This window comes from Aethalodelphis obliquidens, unplaced genomic scaffold, assembly GCF_003676395.1.
Source record: "Aethalodelphis obliquidens isolate GAN/ISIS:26980383/991018 unplaced genomic scaffold, ASM367639v1 scaffold56, whole genome shotgun sequence".
In the NCBI taxonomy this organism is placed as follows: domain Eukaryota; kingdom Metazoa; phylum Chordata; class Mammalia; order Artiodactyla; family Delphinidae; genus Aethalodelphis; species Aethalodelphis obliquidens.
The window spans coordinates 2,172,703-2,194,969 of record NW_020838000.1 but is presented as its reverse complement, the minus strand read 5'-3'; the positions used below and the strand labels follow the sequence as shown (position 1 = coordinate 2,194,969).

Sequence of the window (22,267 nt, the reverse complement as noted above, 5' to 3'; positions counted from 1 at the left end):
CCCTATATACCCCCTCCCCTCACATGCATACCCATTATCAACAGAGTGGTACCTTTTTTTTTTTTTTTTTAAACCAAGGATGAACTGCATTGACACATAATCACCAAAGTTCGCAGTCACCTTAGGGCTCACTTCAGTGAAGTGAGTCCTGTTGCACATTCTACGGGTTTGGACAGAAGTAGGACGACATATATCCGTCACTATAATGTCATTCAGAGTATTTTCACTGCTCATAAAAACTTCTGTCCTCTGTGTATTCATCTCCCCTCACCCCCCAAACTCTTGCCAGCCACTGATCTTTTTGTTGTCTCCATAATTTTGCCTTTTCCAGATTGGCATATACAATCTATTTTTCTTTTTCTTTTTTTCTTTTTCTTTTCCTTGAAAAGAGAGGTTTGAAGCTTTTATGTCTATAAGACCACCCATGGCCTACCCACGCATGGACCGGACAGGCTCTAGGTGGCAAAATCCCCCACTGAATACTGTAGTTTTCCTTCCAATATTGAGCCCTGTCCCACTGGTTCTGCCCAACAGCCACGTGGAAGTTCAGGGGACACGTGTCGGGTATTTGTTCATAGGAAGGCCACAAATTTTGTGCCCCTTATCACAATGAACCCAGATTCCTGTCTGGTGTGTTGTAAACAGAACAGCCATATTTCTTCAGGCCCCCTGCACACCCCAGAGAGTTGCATTTTTAATGGACTAAATTAAATCTTATTTCAAATTTTAGGAAAGAATCCTCTTATTGTTCTTCTAGGGTCTGAATTTTTTTTTTTTTTTTCCCCCTGACAGCGGAAGGTGATTCTGGAGGAAAATACGGTTTAGGAGCAAAGTGTGAGGAATCTCTGATTTATTAGTGTACTATGTGTTAGTTAACATTTCCTACTTAGCATTTCTAATTCAGGAAACAAATGGCCCCTCAGAGGACTGAAAAGTTTAGCGAAGATTCTTTTTACAGTTTTGTGGGCAGGGTTAAGGAAAACAAAAAAGAGACGGGGAGGATCGAGATCCTAGCAAGAGCTGGAAGACTGTACTTCCAAGTGATGCAGGAAGCTGTCAGTGAACACAGAGGCAAGAGCTGTGAAGTGGTTCCACCAGAAAGGAGCTGCAGTGCGGAGATGAGACCTGCTTTCCCCGCTCCGCGACTGCTGGCTCCTACTCGGATGGATGAGGGGCTGGAAGCAGAGCTGGGAGATTGGGGGAGAAGAGGGAGAGAGAAGCCACAGTGATTCCCTCTGCCTCTTTCAGGCTGCAGTTCCCCTTGGCGCCCATGGTCCCAGCTGCTGCCTGGTGATATGCCCCTTCCCCACTCAGCAGTGGGAGTGGGTTCTTTCTGACCCTGGTGTCTGAGTTGCTCACTGTACTATCTTGCTGTTCAGCTCTTCCGTCACTTTTGAAACTAATCCACCACTTTCATTTTCTCCATTTGAAAAGCTAAAAATCGTTTATCTCCCCGTTTGATCCTGATACATACTTTACATTTTTAATTGCTATTTTGAGCCATGTCATATTTTTCCTTATATTGTCTGTAGTCTATACTTTCTTGTCTATAGTCTATATCTTATCATCTATTTGGTATTGCTGGTATAGAGGAATGAGTTTTTAATCTAATTTTTAAATGTTTTATACAATTTTTAAACGTTACTTTCCCTTTACAGTTATTACAAAACGTTGGCTATGTTCCCCGTGTTGTACAACATCATTATAGCCTATCTTACACCCAACAGTTTGTACCTCCCCCTCACCCCCCTTTGTTGCCCCTTCCCCCTGGTAACACTAGTTTGTTCTCTGTATCTGTGAATCTGCTTCTTTTTTGTTATATTCACTAGTTTGTGGAATTTTTTTAGATTCCACATACAAGTGATATCATACAGTATTTATCTTTCTCTGTCTCTTATTTCACTTAGCATAATGCCCTCTAAGTCCATCCATATTGCTGCAAATGACATTATTTTGTTCTTTTTTATGGCTGAGTAAGTATTCCACTGTATACATGTACCACATCTTCTTTATCCATTCCTCTGTTGATGGACAGTTAGGTTGTTTCCATGTCTTGGCTGCTGTAAATAGTGCTGCTGTGAACCCTGGGGATGCATGTATCTTTTTCAGTTAGTGTTTTTGTTTCTTTCAGATGTATACCCAGGAGTGGGATTGCTGGATCCTATGGTAGCTCTATTTTTAGTTTTCTGAGACACCTCCATACTGTTGTCCACAGTGGCTGCACCAGTTTACATTCCCACCAACAGTGCACAAGGGTTAGAGGAATAACTGTATATCTACCAATCTGGCTGTACTCTGTCATTAATTTAAAGGTTTATTGATTCTTCTGTGTGTTCAATGGAAATAATCATGTCTGGGAAATAATGCTTACACCTCTTATTTCTTTTGCTTTGCATATACCATTGGACAAGACTTTAAGTCCTATGTTTGATGGTCGTGGTGGCAGCATTCTTTTCTGGATTACAGTCTTTATTGGAATGTGTCTATGGTTTTTCCATTTTGGTATATTGTTTGTTACTGTTTTTTTAGATATACAGATATTTATAAATTTAGGAAGCTTCACTCTATTTCTAGTTTTCCGGGTGTTTTAATAAAAAAATAATGATAAACATTTACCATTACTTTTTCGGCATCTATTGAAGTGATCATACCGTTTTCCTTCTTTAATTCCTTACTATGGTAGGTTGCACTGATAGATTTCCTGATATCAAAACTTTCTTGCATTACTGGGATAAACCCTGCTTATTCATGACTTTTTTAAAAAACAATATTGTTGATGACATTAGCTAGAAGGTTTTGTTCTGTCATCTATTTAATTAACTTTGGATCCATGTTCATAAGTGAATGGGATATTTAATTTTCTTATCAGCATGCTACCTTATTAATGTTTTCAAAATAACAGCTTTTGATTTTATTAATCTTCATGATTGTTTCCGTGTTTTTTATTTCTTTAATTATTTTACTTGTTTTTATTATTGCCTTCCTTCTAGTTTCACTGGATTTTCTTTATTGCTCTTTTCCCAACTTCCTTCACTGTTAATTTTAAAAAATATTTTCTGCTTTCTGCTGTATTCATTTAACAGCTATAAATTTCCTACTGCATATCACTTTAGCCCTGACCTAAAATTTTTGATAAAATGTTTACATAGTTTTCCACCTCTTAGTGATTTTAGACTTCCCTTATGATTTTTTTCCTTTGGTGGAGGGGCTAGTTAGTGGCAAGTTATTTAGTTTCTGTACATATGCAGCTTTTAAATTTATTGTTTTGTTATTGTTCTCCAATTTCTTCCTAATGTTCAGATAATATAATAGATTTGGTATTAATTTTTTAAATTTAATTTTTTTCTAGCTTTAATGAGGTATTATTGACAAATAAAAATTGTGTATACTTAGCTGTACAATGTGATTTTTAAAGGTGTCCAACATGATGATTTAATATATGTATATACTGTGAAATGATTACTGCAATCAAGTTAATTGACACATCCATGAACTCACATAGTTACCATTTTTTGTTGTTGTTGTTGAAGTATAATTAACCTAAAACACTCTGTTAGTTTCAGGTGTAAAATACAGTGATTCAGTATTTCTGTCCATTACAAAATGATCACCATGATATGCCTGGTTACCATCTGTCACCAAAGTTATTACAATGCTATTGACTATATTCCTCATGCTATATGTTCTCATTTATTTTGTAACTGGGAGTGTGTACCTCTTAATCTCTCTCACCTATTTCACTCATCCCCTCCATGTCCTGATATTAATTTTTTAAAATTTATTGAGGTTTTCATTGTGTTGCTCTACATAATTAATTTTTGTGAGTGTTCTCTATTACAAGAAATCTGTTTTCTCTCTTTCTTGGGTGTCAACTTTCATATAGATCTATACATTAGTTTTAATAGCTATTTTCCCCCTATTTTTGCTACGTTTAATTTATTTGGTTCTGAGAGAAACATGTTGAAATCTTCAATTCCAATTCCAATTGTTGATGTATCTATTTTTCACTTTCTTTCTCTCAGTTATTCCTCTACATTTTTTGAGTCTATATTCTTAGGTGCATATGTTCATGCTTTTCCATTTTCTAGCATATATTTTTGCTCTTTATCTTTTATGCCTTGATCTTTATTTTGTCTGATATTAACATTGCTACTTAGGCTTTCATTTGATTTGCATTCTACTTTATTAATCTTGATGTCATAAAGGTACTGTCCTATATTGGTTCTAAAAGTTTTGAAATTTTGCCTTTTTATGTATAAATCATTAATCCACCTGGAATTGATTTTTATACATGGTGTGAGATAGGGATCTAACTTCACCTTTTCTCCACAGAGTCAACCATCTATTTTTTTCCCACTGATCTGAAATGTCAGCTGTGTTAAATAACAAGTTTCCACATACATGTTGTACTGGTTCTGGGATCCCTATGCAGTTCTATTTGTCTATCTTTGCACCAAATACATTGGTCTTACTTATTAGTTTTATACCGAGTCTTAATATCATGTACAGCAAGTCTTCCTAAGAGTTTTTTTTCCTCCTGAGTGTTCTTTGTGAGTACCTTGGTCCTTTGTTCTGCCATATAAGTTTTAGAAAAAGCTTGTTGAGCTACAGAAAATCTTGTTGTTTCTTTTCTGGAATGCCTCAAACTAGCATCTTGACAGTATCACATCTTCTACTCATGAACACGACTGTTTTCCTTATGTGTTGTGGTACTCTTTAATGTTATTTGCTAAATTTTCATAATTCTTTGCATACCAGGGATCACTTAGGGCACTGAGCTGGAGTCTGTTCTTGCCATCACTGCCCAATTCGTTGTAGGGCTAAAGTGATAAACACACGACGAGATGACTCCCTCTGTATAGCGCGCCTTAGTCACCGTGAGCTGCCAGAACAAAATGCCATAGACTGTGTGGCTTAAACAACAAAAACTTATTTTCTTACAGTTTTGGGGAGGCTACAAGTCCAAGATAGAGGGGCCAGCTGATTGGATTTCTGGTTAAAGCTCTCTTCCTGGCTTGCACACAGCTGCCTTCTCACTGTGTCCTCACACGGTGGGGAGGGAGAGAAGGGGAGGGAGTGAGGGATGGAGGGGGAAGGGAAGAGAGAGAAAGCTCTCCAGTGTCTCTTCTTATAAGGACACTAATCCTTTGGGATCACAGCTCCACTCTTATGACCTCATTTCAACTGAATTACCTCCATAAAAGCCCTGTCTTCAAAATTAATCACAGTGGAGGCTGGGGCTTCAACATATGAATTTGGGGGAACACAATTCAGTCCACAGCCTGCCAGGCTCTCCCTCCTGTACTCTTTGTTTCTTAGGACTAGAGGTAAAAGGCACCGCCCAGCTACAACCCTCCCCCAGCTGAACACCTTCCTAGTCCCCAATCCTACCACGTTCTGGCAGCTAAAGTTTCAGTACGGTTGTAAAAAATCAAAAGTTCTTCCTTTGGAAACCCTGAAAGGCAGAATCATGTAGGACAGTGCTGCTCATTTTCCTTATTGCACCAGGTCCAGCTGGGGAAAGTGGAAAAGGGATGAAGTATTTACTCCGTTCTTTCCACCCTTTTAAGCAGGAAGGGATGCTCTACCCCATGGGGCAAAGCATCAGTTGCTCACACTCTGGTTTTTCTCCATCCAGTTCCGTAGCTTTATAATTAGGAACTCCTTCGAGACGCTGGCCTTCCATCAGTTGTATTCATTTTCATCATGGTTGTAAGCTTTTCTAACTTCGAAGATAGTTAGTTGGAAGGCAAAGAGGCTAGCTCAACACCCTTTTAAATGGAAATGCCCAACTTTACCAGTTGTCACATGAAGTAAATTTATGTTGTTTGGCCACCAAAAAATAAAAACAAAACACCCAGGATGCTGGGTGTGGAAATAGGAATTTTTATGAGTGTTTAAATAAGATCCATATTTTCAGCCATAGCTATTTTTCCTTTTTTTGTGGGCACGTTATCAATACCACAGGCCAAATAAATGAAGAGAATCCTGTCAGAATCACGTATGTTATTGAAATGGGTGTTTTTCAAGATTTTACTGTTTTTCTTTATTTATCCCGAGAGTATAGTATCAGTAGTTCGGTTAAACGCTTTCCTGAGGGTGAACTCTTTTGTGGTTTTGATCAACAGAAATTCTTTTTCAACTATATATGATATTATGTGTTGGTAATCTATTAATATTTCCATAGTTTCCAGTGTTGATAATAAATAATTCATACAAATACGTTTTATCTTTCATATTTTGAGGACTGAGATAGGGTTTTTCTAAACTGAAAAAAAATCCGTCTTTTTAGGGGCCAAAGTTTATCTTGATAAACTCTTGCAGCGAGGGAGGACTTGCCTTATTGTAATGATGCATAGTACAGCATTTTAAGAACAAAGACTTAGCAGTCAGGCACTTCTATTTAACTTTGAGTGAATAATTAAAGATTTCTAAATGTTAGCGTTCTAAGACATAAACTGTAAATTATAATAATACCTACCTTATAGCACTCTTTTGACACGTACAAGACTTATTTAGCATAGTGCTTGCCGTAAGTGGACATCCCTTAAAAGTTGGCTATTGTTAAGTATTACTGCCTTGTGAATTATACCAAAGATTCAATGAAGTTTTCTACTTATATGTCTTCTAAAACAGTATTTTCCAAACCAAATGATACTACATACTAAGAAGCTTTCTACACACTGGATCCGTAAGTAAGAAAAAAAAAAATCTAAACCTAACTAGTTTTGATGAAGGATGTCTTGGAGGGGACTTAGAAAATCATAAAATCTCCTTGCTCCTTGAAATCTTAGAGAATGATGGCCAATCACATTGCGATCATGTTATTTTTCCTGTATTGAGAATGAAAGTTCATACAGCTTTTGGAAACAAGGCAATCAATAGCCATTTCTTAGTATTTCCATCCTAAACCAATTAGGAATACCCAATATAATCTCTTGTTAGAGATCAGTCGGAATTTTGTCCTTCTGGGAATTTCAGAGATCTAGTTCTCATCTCAGACATCTGGTTTTGACCTCAAATGACAAAATGGAAGAATTATTCCAATAAAGATATCTGCTCTCCTGTGCTAATCCGAAGAACAACACACATCAGCTTGTTAGTATGTAGTGTCATTTGGTTCGGAAGATACTGTTTTAGAAGACATCAGTCTGATCTTTTTCTTCTGCATGGGTCTCCTGACTGGAGATGCACCAGGTTAGACCCACACGTGAGGGCACTTTATGCTGTGAAAGAAAGACGGATAAAGGCTTCTGGTGGCAATGTTTCCTCTCTTCTACTGCCCTGCCTGTAGGTACCTGCACCCAGACCTTTTCATCAGAAGTTGGTTTAATGATCCTTAGTGGCCATTTGATTATGCCTCATAGGGATATTCCCTCTACTCAAGGGGTTTATTAAATTATTCTTATCACTGACCACACACACTATTTTTCTGGTTAGCTGTTGCTGTATAACAAACTACCTCAAAACTTAAAACAATGACCATTTTATTTTTTCATGATTTTTGTGAGTCAGGAATTTAGGCAGGATTGGGTGGGTTGATTCCTTTTTTGTTTTCTTAATATTTACTTATTTATTTGGCTGTGTCGGGTCCTAGTCTCAGCACACGGGATTTTCGTTGAGGCATGTGGGATCTTTTGTTGAGGCACACAACTAGGGCTTCTCTCTAGTTGTGGTGTGTGGGCTCATTAGTTGTGGCGCGAGGGCTTAGTTGCCCTGCAGCATGTGGGATCCTAGTTCCCCAACCAGGGATCGAACCCTTGTCCCCTGCATTGGGAGGTGGATTCTTTACCACTGGACCACCAGGGAAGTCCCTGGGTGGGCTGATTCTTGACTGGAGTCCCTTGGTGGCATTCAGCTAGTAGCTCGTCTGTTCTAGAGGGTCCAAGACATGCCAGCTGCCTTAACAGCTGGTGTAAAGCCCCTCTATGGGGTCTCTACAGTTGGGTAGATGGACTTTTTACATAGTTGATGACTTCCCTAGAATGAATGTTCCGAGAGAAGAAGATAGAAAGAGGAAAACTTCTTCTGACCAGGTCCCTGAAGTCACCCAGGATTATTTCTACCTCTTTCTATTAGTAAAAAGTGAGTCACAGACCCAGCCCAGATCTAAAGAGAGGGTGGATGAATACACAAGATCATGAATGCTGAGGACATGGTTCATTGGGTGGCTGTCATTAAAGACTAGTCTCTCTGAGAGGAGTATGGATAAAAACAATTCTTTCAATACTGATATAATTCCAGCGATGGTTTTGTAAGCCTTTATCATTGGCACCTTGGAAACCACCTGGCTGTCCTTCTCCTTATTCAGGCTCTGTTCATGCCAGTAACCTGTGCTAGTTGCTGCAGGGTATGCTGATAGTCTTCTTGGTGGGAATTTGGTTAACCTGAGTTCAAGAGCCTGATTGCCATGTGTGACTGATCGAAGAATCTAAGTTTGCAATACTGAAGCTCAGATCACCTGCTGTACTCCCAGTCCCATGAAAATCTAGCTGGAATTCTCAGCTAGCCCAGTTCTTTACCATAGAACTCTGACGCCATGTTTAATATATAACATTGCTCCAGTTTTATACATCACTGTAATTCATATCTTAAATAATTGTTGCACAGCATCTGGAGATACTTCTGTCATTGCTATTTATTATTGAAATACTCTTCTTCCTGTTCTCTCTGCTTCTGTCCTTCCTCCTACAGTTTAATCTGCTAGAAATCAATATAGTTGCTTATAGTAATCTCTCATGATCCTTTGTATTTCTGCAGTGTCTGTTGTTACTTCTCCTTTTTCATTTCTAATTCTATTGATTTGAGTCTTCTCCCTTTTTTTCTTGATGAGTCTGGCTAATGATTTGTCAATTTTGTTTATCTTCTCAAAGAACCAGCTTTTAGTTTTATTGATCTTTGCTATCGTTTCCTTCATTTCTTTTTCATTTATTTCTGATCTGATCTTTATGATTTCTTTCCTTCTGTTAACTTTGGGGTTTTTTTTGTTCTTCTTTCTCTAATTGCTTTAGGTGTAAGGTTAGATTGTTTATTTGAGATGTTTCTTGTTTCTTGAGGTAGGATTGTATTGCTATAAACTTCCCTCTTAGAACTGCTTTTGCTGCATCCCATAGGTTTTGGGTCGTCGTGTTTTCATTGTCATTTGTTTCAAGGTATGTTTTGATTTCCTCTTTGAGAAATCAAGTGATCTTTTAAAAATCCTGCAGATCATGACAATTCTCCACTTGGAGACCTTCAGTGGCTGCTCTTCTTATTTAAGTAAAATCCAAAGTTCTTACAGTGATTTATGAGGCCGTATGTCATCTACACCCCTTTTTTCTCCTTGTTCTTGTATATTTGTTCATCCATCCATTCATTCAGCAAATATTCACTTAGTACCTCCTATATGTTAGACACTGTCTCATGTGCAGAGAGTATAGCAGTGACCAAAGTGGAGAAAAATACCTGTCCTTGTGAAGTTCCCCCCTCACTCACTCTTCTCCATACACATGGCTGTCCTTGCTGTTCTGGAACATTCCAAGCACCGTCCCATCTCTGAGCCTTTGTGTTTGTTATTCTCTCTGCTTGGGAATGCTCTTCTCCTAAACATCCACATAGCTTGCTCCTTCACTTCATTTATGTTCTAATATCACATCCACAGAGTCTATGTCTTGACTATTCTATAGAAAATAGTGGCTATCCCCATACCATATTATTTTCCCCCCTGTTATTAATACTTATCACCATATGACAAACTATCTGTTTGATTCCTTGCTTTTTATGTGGCTCTTTCCACTAAAATGCAAGGTCTATAAGGACAGAGCTCAACTGTGTTGTAACTGTCTGAATCATGGTAAGCAATCAATAAGTGCTTGTTGAATAAATTTTGGGATTCAGTAATGTGAATTCTGTTAACAAAAACCCAAATAGCTCCTCAATAATTACACGTCTCCTACTTGTCTGTATTTTTAATTTATCTAGACCGTTTAGCTACAAATTAGATTGCATTTGGTGATTTGAATTCCTTCTCTCAAGGTTAAATATTTAACTACAGTAGCATAAAGAAAGAGGCAGCAGAAGCCCTACTCTGTGGTTTTACAGAACAGTTTAAAGCCTCATTTGTATTTCATTAAGAGAAAATATATGGAAGAAGGATCTTGATTCATCATCCTTAGATTATCCGTATTTTCATATTCATGCGTCATGCTCACTCCCAATTTATTCTGTTAGGCAGTGAAGCAGCAAATGTTGGTTTACTTTAATTAAAAAGCTACTCAAGTTAAACCAACACCAGTTAAAGTTCCATTACACGAAATGGACCATTATACATCATGTAGTAACTACAATGATACAGATACAATGGAGAACTGAACAGCATTTAAAAAACAAAATGTCACTGGAGATTCTTAAATTGATTGACTCAGCCACAAAATACCACTTATTTGTCATTCAGAGAATTTAGATAATGCCTTGGTAGGCCATGCTGCCTACGTAGACAGATTTATTTCAATCTTTTCTACCCTTAACTTTTAAGTTACATAAGATTTTGAGCTATTTTAACAATATTAACTCAAAAAAAGGAAAAAAGTTATAACGGATGCTGAGTTCTGGTAGGTCTGAAGCAATATTAAGTAAATTATAATTATTATTCATGAATGAAATATTAATATCATTGATAATTTCACACAGGATGCAGCAAATCAAGGCTGCAGGACAAATCTGCCTACCACTTATTTTTGTTCAGCCTGAGAGCTAAGAATGGTTTTTATATTTTTAAATGGCTGGAAAAAAATCAAATGGAGAGCATTTCATGACATGTGAACATTATATGAAATTCAAATTTCAGTGTCCATATATAAAGTTTCACTGGGACACAGTCCCAACTGTTTGTTTCCATATTGTCTGCTTTCTCGTAAAGTTGAGTAGTTTCAAGAGGGATAATTTGGCCCCCAAAGCCTAACCTATGAACTATCCGGACTTTTTCAGAAAAACTTTGCAGACTCTGATTTAGTACACTGATTGCCCCAGATTTTCTCAGTAGACCACGTGCATCAGAATTAAGAAAAACAAAGTACAGATTTGCCATCTCTCCCTTGGACGGTCCTGCTCAGTGGCCGTGGAGCAGTTTCAGGTTCTTTCGGGGAGTCCATAGCATTGGGGGGGGGGACTCCCTGACTCACTTCACGTGTCCTTCTAGTAAGGGCAGTGTGGGATTATTTCCTCGTTCATTCTGTGCATTATTGCACATAACATTTTCAGAAGGCAGACTCTCTCGTTAGTCTTGACAGCACACATTTTCCTCAGGGTTTATTTGGTTTACATCTTTAGAACATTTTTAGTTACATGCTTGTGTTAATATGGTAATTTAAATAAGGTAATATAATTTAAAGAGACAAAAATCCATAAAGTGATATCGTAGATTAAACTACTCACCATGGAAAACAGAGTAAGTATCAATATTCATAAGCAAAACTAGTTTCCCATTAATTTAGATTTGAAGTGAAGATGGTTCTCTATTATGAATTATGCCTGGAGAAAAAAGGGGATTCGGTTCATATGTTGAATAAAACATGGATATCTGTATTTCAGTGCATTACACAGAAGCAAAGATATTAATCTATCACTCTATATCAAGTCTAGGTAGGGGGTTTTGATCTGAATCCTTTAAAACAAAATTAGTAATGCGCTAGGAACCTGGAAACCCTCACAGACTGGGCTTTCTTTCAGCCTCTCATTTTGGCTCTATTTAATATCGCTGTAACGCATCTATCCCACAAAGATAGTTATACTTTATAATGTTGTTATTTTATTCAGAGATTCTTTATCAAAAGGCTTACTTTTAAGGTAAAATGTTTTCTTGATGATGGTGCATATAAATAATAAATAAATGTTAACTCAATATGATTTGTATGACTTTTTAAATAAAGGGGGAGAAAGTGAACACTAACTCTGCTCTTGCCATCTTGTTCTAAAACAGAGCTAGAAGAATATTCATTTCAGCTCTGTAGATTTTTTTTTTTACAGGTTCAATTCCCTTTGGCCATTCTTTATTCTTTAATTATTTATTTATTCTTATTTTCGGCTGTGTCGGGTCTTAGTTACGGCACGCGGGATCTTCACTGTGGCATGCAGGATCTTTTTGTTGCAGCACACGGGCTTTTCGTTGCAACGTGTGGTCTTCTCTCTAGTTGTGGCACGCGGGCTTCTCTCTAGCTGTGGTGTGTGGGTTTTCTCTCTCGTTGTGGCGCGGGGACCCCAGAGCATGTGGGCTCTGTAGTTTGCGTCATGTGAGCTGTCTAGTTGAGGCATGCGGGCTCAGTAGTTGGGGCGTGTGGGATTAGTTGCCCCGCGGCATGTGGGATCTTAGTTCCCCAACCAGGGTTGGAACCCACGTCTTCTGCACTGGTAGGTGGATTCTTTACCACTGGACCACAAGGGAAGTCCCTGTTTTGTTTTTAGATAAACTTTTTTTCTAATTAAAAATTTCATTGAGATAATTGTAGATTCACATGCAGCATTAGGAAATTATACAATGAGCCCATGCACTATTTAGTAGTTTCCTTTACTGGAGATATTTTGCAAAGCTCAATTAAATATCACAGTATGGATATTGATATAGCTATGGCCTACCTGCCTGATTCATATTCTCCTAGTTGTACTTGGATCCTTCATGTGTGTGTTTAGTTCCATACAATTTTATCACATACATAAAGTCACTCCTGATCTTTTATTATTGTTTATTTTATTTTTTTTAACATTAACTGTATATATATATATATTTTTTGGCTGTGCCATGCAGCTTGTGAGATCTTAGTTCCCCAACCAGGGATCGAACCTATGCTCCCTGTACTGGAAGTGTGGAATCTTAACCACTGGACCGCCAAGGAATTTCCTCTTTTATTATTGTTTAAATTGATGTTTGCCTGATATCGTTTTCCATTTTTAAAATTTCAACCTATCTATGTTGAATTTGAAGTGAGTTTCTTATAAATAGCATGTAACTGCATCATTTAAAAAATCCACTCTTTAATCTATTTTTTGATTGATGTATTTAAATTGTTTACATCCCAGTAATTATTGATATGATAGAATTGCCTGCCATTTTATTTATATACTTTTTTTGGTTTGTTTCCTCTGGTTCCCATTCCTATATTTCTCTTTCCTTGCCATCCTATGAGTTACCTGAACATTTTTAGAATTCCATTTTGATTTACTTACAGTGTGTTTGAGTGTCTCTCTTTGTGTAGCTTTCATGAGTGATTGCTCATGTATGATACATACATGAGACTGATCACAGACTACTGGTATCAATATTTTACCACTGTTGGTGAAGTATGGAAAGCTCACTTGCATTTAGATTCCTTTACCTAACTTAATTTAAATATCATTATATTGATTACCAGATGGTTTATGTATTTTGTTTTAATCATCAAATATAGTTCATAAAACTCATGAGAAAAATGATACTTTATTGTATGAACTGTATTTCTGGTCTCTCTGTGGTTCTTGCTTCCTGATGAAGAAGAAAACTTTGTTTCTTTATTTCCTCATTTTATTTCTGTTCGAAGAATTTCCTTTAATCTTTAAGGATAAGTCTGCTAGTAACAAAATCTTTTAATTTTTCTTCATCTGAGAATGTCTTTATTTCCCCTTTACTCCTGAAAGATAGTTTTGCCAATGTAGTGTGTTGAATAGTGGTCCTCAAAAGGTGTGTCTATGTCTTAATCCCCAGGACCTGTGAATGTGACCTAATTTGGAAAAGAGGTTTTATAGATGTAATTAAGGTAAGCATCATGAGATGAAATCATTCAAGTGGAACCTAACTTCATTGAAAATTATCCTTATAAGAGACAGAATAGGGAGAAAGAGAGACAGATGTGAAGGTAGAGAAAGAGGTTGGAGTTATGCAGCCCTAAGCTAAGGATGCCTGGAGCCACCAGAAATCAGGAGAAGCAAAGAATGAACTATCCTCTAAAGCTCAGAGGGTGTACAGACATTTCGATTTTGGCCTTCTGTCCTCCAGAATCATGAGGAATAAATTTCTGTTGTAAGCCTCTCAGTTTGTTACAGCTGCCCTAGCAAACTAATATAACCAAATATAAATTTTGTGGTTGACAGTTCCTTTTTTTAGTATTTGAAAATTGTTGTGCCACTTCTTTCTGGTTTCCATGGGTTCAGATGAGAAATCTGTTGTCATTCAAAAAGGCATTTCTCTGTCAGTAATATGTTATTTCTCTCTGGCTGCTTTTAAGATTTTTTTTCTTTGTATTTCGTTTTCAGAAGTTTAATAATCATGTATCTTGGCATGGATTTGGGTTAATCTTGTTTGGGATTCACTCAGTTTCTGGAATCTATAGGTTTGTGTCTTTCACCAAATTAAGAAAGATTTCAGTCTTTATTTCTTTAATTTTTTAGCCTCATTGTCTCTCTTTTCCTTCTTGAACTCAGATGATACAAATGTTGATTTTTGTTATTTCCCACAGATTCCTAAGTTCTCTTCATTTTTTTTTCAGTTTTCTTTGTCTTCTCAGATTGCAAAAATTCCATTTTTATGTCCTCAAATTCACTGATTCTATTTTATGTCATCACTCTACTATTAAGCCCATGCAGTGATTTTTCTTAATTTCTGTTATTCAGTTTTTCAGTTCTGTAATTTACAATTGGCACTTTTAAAATAACTTCTCTTTCTTTGCTGATATTTGCTATTTTTAAATTCATTCCAAGGAAACTTATACCTGATTGTGGAAGCATTTTTATGACAGGTGCTTTAAAACCCTTGTCTGATAATCCCAACAACAAATTTATCTCAGTATTGACATCAGTTGACTGTCTTTTCTTATTCAAGTTGTAGTTTTCTCGGTTCATGGTATGACAGGTAATTTTTTTTATTGTATCCTGGACATTTTGTCTATTATGCCAAGAAACTCTGGGCCCTATTCAAATCTTTTAATTTAGCATGCAGTCACTCTGTTTAGGTTTATCTGCAGGTCCTGCCTACATTTGCGGGCTGTGGTCCCAATGACAGTTTACTTTTTAGAGTTATTTTGGTCTGTTTGGTTTAGCTGGTGCCATTGGGACCCCATGGGTCCCTACTGATGCTGCCTAAGGAGTGGGAAGGGTTTCTCCATACTGGGCCACCAGGTTTTTCTTAGTAGGGGAGGGGAGTCTCAGGCTCATGTGGTCAAAAAGGCTTCCCTGGCCAGGCTAGGTAGTAATAGTATTAAAATTCCTGCCTGTGGGAGATGAAGAACATTTCTCAGTCCAGGAGCTTGTTGTGGCAGGATCTCCCCTAATGGTACCCACTGGCCATTGCTTTGTCTCTGGGTGGAGCAGTCTCAGGCCTGGGGAGACAGTGAGACTTCTGGCCAGGCTTGTTGGGATGAGAGTCATCTTCGTGCTGCTGGGCCCCCTCAGTATCTTTTGGTGGAGGAGGGGAGTCTCAGGCCCAGCCAGAAAAGGAGAGCATTCCTGCTGGCCATTTAGTGTTAGTGGAGCTTTCAACCAATTCCCCATTCTAGGAGTGCTGGAGGTATATGTGGTGTTGTCAGAGGGTCTATTTGATCTGCAGGAAGAACAAGCCTACCTACACTGTCTTCCTTTGCTAGTTTGGGGTCAGAAAGTGTTCAGTCTGCATCATCCTCTTCTGTTGGGTGGAAGAATGTAAGACATTCTGCTGCTGTGTTTTTCCTCCAGTTCTGGGATCCCAAACCAATTTGCCTTCTTTTTATCACCTTTTGGAGTTCTACCTTGGTTGCCTCTTTTGTTATTTTCAGAGTTTATAGTTTTATGAGACAGAAAGGAGCAAAGAGAAATGGGTTTATAGCATCTTATTTGGACTCAAAGTCTTAAGTAAACTTTTATTTCAGATACACTATGTGTACAAAGAAGGAACACCTTATGTTACAGTTGAATTTTATCCCCCCAAAAGATATGTTAAAAGCCTAACCCCCAGTGCCTCAGGATGTGACCTTATTTGGAAATAGGGTTGTTGTAGTTGTAGTTAATTAAGGTGAGGTCCTACTGGAGCAGGGTGAGCCCTTAATCCAATCTGACTGGGGTCATTGAGAAGAGGGGAAGAGACAGAGAGATACAGATACATGAGGGGAGAATATTTTCTAGTGATAGAGGCAGAGATTAAAGTGCTGTAGCTGCAAGTCAAAGGATGCCAAGGATGCCGGCAAACCATGAGAGACAGGAAGATGCAAGGAAGGATCCTCCCCTGCAGGTTTCAGAGGGAACACAGCCTTGCCAGCACCTTGATCTGAGACTCCCAGCCTCCAGAATTGTGAGACAATGAATTTCTGTTGTTTTAAGTCACCCAGTTTTTGGTACTTTGTTACAGCAGCTCCAGGAACCTAAAACACCCTATATTTTGAAAATCCCTTCCAGCCAGAGGAAATATGGTCTGATTACGAGACTGAACTACTGGTGCATCACAGAAGTATCACATATTTTCCTAGCCTATAACTAAATTAAGTGCTACCAGCCATGAACAATTATTTCTAGAGGTGGGAACACAGGACAGTAAGCCTCCCACATGCTTCTTTTGATAACATTTTCTATTTTCTATTTGGACACCTACTAACTGTGATGCATGGTTAGAGACAAAGCCTTCACTGCTGCCTGGAAACCTTGTTTATCTCTCGTTGACTCCCTTTCCATTTTCCCACACTTTTTTCCCCTACATATCTTTTACACTCTGCAAATTATTAGTTTATACTCTTCTAAGCAAACTCTCCCCAGATGACCTGCCTTCCTACTCATTTTATGAAACTCATTTTATGAATCCCCTCAAGTCTTTTCATCTTCAAAGAAGTGTTCAAATCAACATCGCATCTCCTTCCACATCTTTGTACAAACCAATGGCTTTGAAGATAAAATTCTGCTTTAGGTCAACTAGCTTCTCTGGAGGGAAAGTGTTGGGTAGTAGAAAAAACATAATTTAGGTGTACTTACTCACACTTCTGGACCTCTGGATTTTTAATGCAGAAATGAAGGGTGTAGGGTTAGATTATCTTGAGGTTTCCTTCCAGTCCTGTCATCTGGAACCAGTTTCAAGAGGTCACTTATGGCAATGGACAAACCAAAGGACAGGCTGTGCAGGAAGAGGACAGAAGATCTGTCCAAGAGAATCATGCAATCATAGACCAGCTCTTTCTTACTTACAGTACTTTCTGGTGGTAAGCAGTGAGCTAAGAGGAGAATCAAGGTGGAACCAGGAGTGTCTGGAGAGCCAGTCCATGTGACACAGGGCAGATGTGTGCAGATGAGGTGCAAGAACGAACACTCAGTATCAGGCAGTTTCATAGTCATATTCTACCCCAGTGCTGTTGAGTGGAAATAAAATGCAAGCCACAAGTGTGAGCCGCATACACAAGAAGCTACAGGTGAAATCACTGTCAACAATATGTTACATTCTCTTTTAATATCAAGTCTTTGGATTTCTGTATATATTTCTTACTCACATCACATCTCAATTTGACGAGTGGCACACCATGTGCTCTAGCCACATGTAGCTAGTTGCCACCATACTAAACAGTGTAGGTCAGTACTACATACTATGAGGGACTTATGGTTGTGTGCACATTACCTCTTTCAATTAGCACTAACACAACCATTTACTGTTCCCCATCTTCTAGGCTTCTTACTTCTTGCTTTTATCACTGGTTTTTCAATTTCATGTCCTCTGTTAGGCTCCAAATTAGGATTTTACAAGGACAATAATTATGCCTGTGACTCATTTCTTACCTTGCCAAAATCAGAATAAAGAGGAAAACACAGTGGAAAAAAAACTACAAGTTATTTAAAACAACTATTTAACATATTTATATAGTGTTTTATGACTTTCCATATCTTTTGGCTACAATACCTTATTTAATTTTCACGGTGACCCTATGAGCTCTCCAACGACAGTTTCCATTTTCTTCCCAGCACACCGAGGTGTCAACATGTCCAAAGCTAAAATGACAATCCTTCCTTTCCATACTTTTATTTGCTTCTGTATTCTCGAGCTTAGAGATGGTTGTGCCACCATTTGCCCCGTCAGCCTGCCTGGGAGACGACCTACACACCTACCCCCTCACCTTCTCCCCTCTCTCATCTCCAGACCCCTTATCTGATGAACCACCAAGTTCTGCTGATTCTACCCTTAAATATGTCTTAATTCTAGATGTTGTTTTCATCTTACCTTGATGGTCAAGCCCACATCCTTTCATGCCTAAACTATTGTAATATTCTTGTAACTGGTCTCTGCCTCCATACTTGTCCACTAATCCACCCTGTACAGTCCCCTTTCCAAAACACACATGTGTTCATGACACTTTCCCATACAAAATTTTAACGACTCCACATTTCTTAGAACAGTGCTGCTCTAAGTTTAATGTGAGTTCAGATAATCTGAGCATCTTGTTAAAGTGCAGATTCTGATTCCGTAGGTCTGGACCCCCAGATTCTGTATTTTGAAAGATGGTGGTGAAGATGCTTGCCCCACACCATATTTTGAATAGGAGCAGTGTAGGGGATAATGTACGCACCTCCCAGGGCGGCATTCACTAAGGTCTGGCCTCTGTCTAGCTCCCGGCCTTACAACATATTTTCCTTCATCTCTAATCTGCTGAAGCTGCTTACCCTCTCTCTAGACCTTTCAATCTAAGTCAATCAATTTTGGCATGTGTGTGAAAAAAATTCACTTAAGCTGAAACCCCACAGTTAAAATTTCCGTCGCTTTTTTGTCAACCCTCCCAATCCCGTCCCAAAGAGCCACCAGGACATGTCAGGCAGCCAAATCCAACCTCAGCATCCATTCTGCCCTCTTGTGGCTTTTGCTTTCAAATGAATCCAAGGGGTTTTGTTTGCAAAGTCTTTGCACTTCTGTTGACTCCCTGGTCCAATTCGCCTGTGCAGTGGGGTGGCGTCGGGAGCTGAGGGAAGGGTTCCTCCAGCTCCTGAGTGAGACTTTCTGTGGAGGCCTGGATCCGGCGGCTGGTGGAGTAGGCGACAGCTCTGTGGGCAACGCTCTCACCTCTCCTTTCAAGATCACAGTCCTTGGGTCTCAGGTAGATGATATCATCATGTTGTCGGAACTTTTCCTCAGTTTGATCAGCGCACAGGCCCACTTCCTTCCCCTTTCCAGTCAAGGTACCTGGGTCAAGTCTAATTAATCTCCAGTTCCCACCTCCTCCTGACCCACAGACCGGACCCCTCACACTTTTGTTTGCTCGTGTGTTCACTAGTTTTCACTCAAGGAATATTTACTGAGCAACTGCTGTGTGTCAATGTAGTGTGAGGTCCTGGGGGTACAGTGATGGAGGCAACAGCCATAACCCTGACACTTAACATTGCTTATTAACATTGCTTAAAGGCTCTGTGTGAGACGCTTAAACAAACAATGAGCGTAATTCGTGTTTTAAAAAAGGAAGACAGAGTGCTCAGGGAGCCTGTAGCTTACCCTACTAGCCTTGAGTTCTGACACTCTACCCCGAGGCATTAATATCTGGATTTACTGTGTCACAGCTCTCACGGCATGGCCATTAAAAAAAAATCACTCTTTTTATTAACTATTAGGTTAGTTATTAGGATTACTTCTTTTCAGAGGTCAAATATATCAACTACATTGCAATTAAATAATTTCCCTCTATATGTTAATCAGGAACCTTTGGTTGTAAGAAACAGAACCCAGCCTGAACTGCTTAAGCAAAGAGGAGGAGACCATGATAATAGCCAAGAACAAGGTTGGACAAACAACCCAAGGGAAAGACAGAGGTGGAGGTGGATTCACCGACAACAGGAGCTCAGTCCTCGAACATCTTCATCTTCCCCTTTCTCTCCATGCTTCTCATCGAGGTTTCTCTGTACTGTTTATATCGTTTATAGCTTCTGCCATGAGACAGCAATAGAATACTTTTCCCAGTTGCAATCTGAAAAAGCTCAGAGAAGAACTCAGCCATCATTTCTGGACCAATCACGTGTGGCCATGTGAGAGACGGGGCAGCTTCCACTATGACCACGTGATGGAGGAGGGGAGAGGTGCGTCGTTCCCAGGAGAAGGCAGAGGTGATGGGCACTTGATACTATAAATGTCTATTTCCGATACCTAGAAAGCAAACCACTAAGGTTTCCAAGTTCCAGACATATATTAATATTTGGGATTCAGGAATAAGAAATTAGAATTCTTGGGAATTTTCAAAATGATGTCATTCTTAAAACACCTCCAATGTTCTTGATACCCTTAAAGCTCATTATTATAGATATCTAAACATACTTGATTAATAAGAAATATTAAGTTCGGAAGCTATTTACCAAGAATCATAGCCTGCGGTGGATATTGAAACACTGGCAATGCTAGCAAGCATTATTAGGTAGTATTCAAATAATGTAACATTTAGATCTTCTAGCAAGGCTAACAGCACTACACCAAATCACATGTCTGAATTGCCAAGTCAAGGCCTTATTTTGTTTCTTGTACTTACTGTTCATTGGAACGCCTTCCATGGGACTTGTATGAAGTACCCTGTTCATATAGGCTGTAAACACACAATATGGCAAGAGCTACAAGACAGAATGACTGATTAGACTGATTTTTTTTTTTTTTTTAATGTGGCCCTGTCCTGGTTCCTGGAAAAGCGGACCTTGACCTTCACCTTGAAGTGTCAGCTTTCACTTCTCTTGCTTTCAACTTGATATCTGTGAATTTCTTAGAACCAGTAAGGTTTCTGTGTTGATTATTAAGGTTTAATTCTTGCAGAGAGTTTAAACTATTTCTCCTGATTTCTCAACGGGTTTTTTCTTGAAATTTGGAACTGGTAAAACCATGTCTCCTGAAGTTCTGGGAAGGAATTCCTACCTGAAAACACTGCTATTTGTACTTACTTTCTATAGGCAAATGTGTTTCAAGTTCCACACCACTGACTCATCATTGTGAAAACTCTTGAAAACATCCTTTCCAGGCAAAGGGGTTTTATAACATGGCCCATGTGATTATTCTTCCTTTCCCTGGAGCAGAGGTGGAATTATTATATTATTACCTATTGCTAAGAGGCTCTGAATGCTTCTTCTCAAAAGAATTTCATACATAATTCAGCAAAGTAAGGGAACCTGCTATGCTTTGTGAGGTTCCCAGGTAAATTTTGCCCAGATAGGACATTTGTTTATATTATAGTTTTAACATTGGTATTAGAGAATAAGGAATAAAAGGAACATTGTCCTCAGTTTTTTGAATACGTTGAAAAAGTTTGACTCAATACTGGTTACCCCATCTGCGCACCAGGGGACATTATAAAAGGGGTCAGATCATCTCCTTCCTTTGAAGCATACATACCCATGTGCTTCCACGGTTTGGCTGGGCAGTGCAGACAGATTCTTTTGGGCCTGGCTGTTAATCCTTGGCACCCAAAAGTGCCATAATATTTGAAAGATGAAAATACTAACCCCTTGAGGGCAGAGCTGAAGAGCAGTCTGAGCAATGTTTGGACTTGGGGAGATTTTCATGAGAAGTGAAAGTAAAAGAAACAAAGTGACAAATCACTGACACCACAGGATGGTTCTAATACTTCGCTTGTGTGCCTGCCAAACACATGTATTAAACCCCAAGGGAATGAATGCTGAAAAGCAGACAGGAAGGCAGAGAAGGGATGAGAAGGCAGGTGCCCAGCACATCCAGTCGACATTGGCGGCGTTGAGTTAAAGTCGGGGCCTTGCCTTTGAGGTGCCTGACTATATAACCTGATCAGTGAACCAATGCACAACTCGAAAACTAAAGTCTAAAGTAGTTCATAAGCAAGGACAAATCAACGTAGGGCAACGTTACCACAGCAAAACCCCAATTCCTCACAACCTTATTAATCACAATCCTGAATCACCTAGAGTTTGAAAGAAAGAACAACACATCAGAAACTGACTTTGGTGTTTATTCAGAATAACATGCCACCGATTTATCTAATTGCATCAAAAATGCTAGAGGGTGAAAACTGTGTTCAGAGTGATCCCTTTTAAGCACTGAAATGACTGACTCATGAATAAAATGTGTCTGCTCTTGAGATTTTTATTAAGAGAAGCAAATGAAAAAAATTGAAAGCTTTTAAACAAAACGAAAATTTTGTATCCAGTAAAATGAAATGATGTGGAATGACCAAATCTCAGTACACTTGGCTCACTGAGGCTGCTTTATAGCTGGGTCCCCAGAGAACACTTGGAGTCATTATAATCATTTCAGCTTTTAAACCTTCTGGGTTTTGCAAGGAGTTATGGGGATTACTAAGATCTGGCTTTTGGGACCGTCCCTCTAAAATCT

The 22,267-nt window shown here is 38.7% G+C and overlaps 1 non-coding gene across 1 annotated transcript; it reads right to left on the bottom strand.

Moving 5' to 3' along the window:
* Positions 1 to 555: 555 nt before the first annotated feature.
* Positions 556 to 680, bottom strand: LOC113609412 (small nucleolar RNA SNORA11). Its single transcript, XR_003428620.1, has one exon. It is a non-coding gene; the product is annotated as a small nucleolar RNA SNORA11 (small nucleolar RNA).
* Positions 681 to 22,267: the final 21,587 nt, after the last annotated feature.